Source organism: Leopardus geoffroyi, chromosome D3, assembly GCF_018350155.1.
Source record: "Leopardus geoffroyi isolate Oge1 chromosome D3, O.geoffroyi_Oge1_pat1.0, whole genome shotgun sequence".
NCBI lineage: Eukaryota > Metazoa > Chordata > Mammalia > Carnivora > Felidae > Leopardus > Leopardus geoffroyi.
In genome coordinates this window covers 63,143,334-63,144,041 of record NC_059339.1, presented here as the reverse complement: position 1 = coordinate 63,144,041, position 708 = coordinate 63,143,334, and the positions used below count along the sequence as shown (strand labels likewise).

The 708-nt window shown below is 32.1% G+C and overlaps 1 pseudogene; it reads right to left on the bottom strand.

Annotated features, from left to right (window-relative positions):
• Positions 1 to 333: 333 nt before the first annotated feature.
• On the bottom strand, positions 334 to 433 carry LOC123588675 (annotated as a pseudogene).
• Between the last annotated feature and the right edge of the window lie 275 nt (positions 434 to 708).

Genomic DNA, 708 nt, shown 5'->3' with positions numbered 1-708 from the left:
TGTAACCACTGTCTTTTTGTCATTTTCCTTAAACCCTACATTCCTTATGGTCAGGGACTGGGGCTCAGAGTTGCTCAATACATATTGAATAAGTGAAAAATTAACCCTCTCTTTGTATAAATAGTTACTTGCAGAGATATCAGTATTTTAAGACTAGAGTCTTTAAAAACTCCAAAGTTTATAAGAAGTCTTACCTGCTGTTTTAAATGCAAAACATTTTCACAATTTTGCACCTCTTTGGTATATGGAATATATATAGGGCTAATGGCCAAATATCTAGAAAAAAAAGCTAGAAGTTTGATATTACTATTTATATTCTGACATTTCTTTATTTTAAATATGGAATGCTTCATGAATTTGTATGTCATCCTTGTGTGGGGGCCGTGTTAATCTCTATATCGTTTCAATTTTAGTGTATGTGCTGCTGAAGCAAGAACTATATTCTTACATTTCTATTCCATACGGTAATTATTTAAAAAAGTTTGCCTATGGCTACAGACACTCACAAATACGCATAAATGAAAGTACTGCACTTTTCAAATATAGGTGAAATTCGAAAGACCTGCATGCCTATCTAGAAGCACATTCACCAGATATATCCACATAAACACAATTCCAATCAAGGCAAAAGATTGAACTTAAATTAACAAAAGGCCCTTAGAATCAAAATAAACAAGAAAATCTAATTTAATCATACTGCAGTGTTCA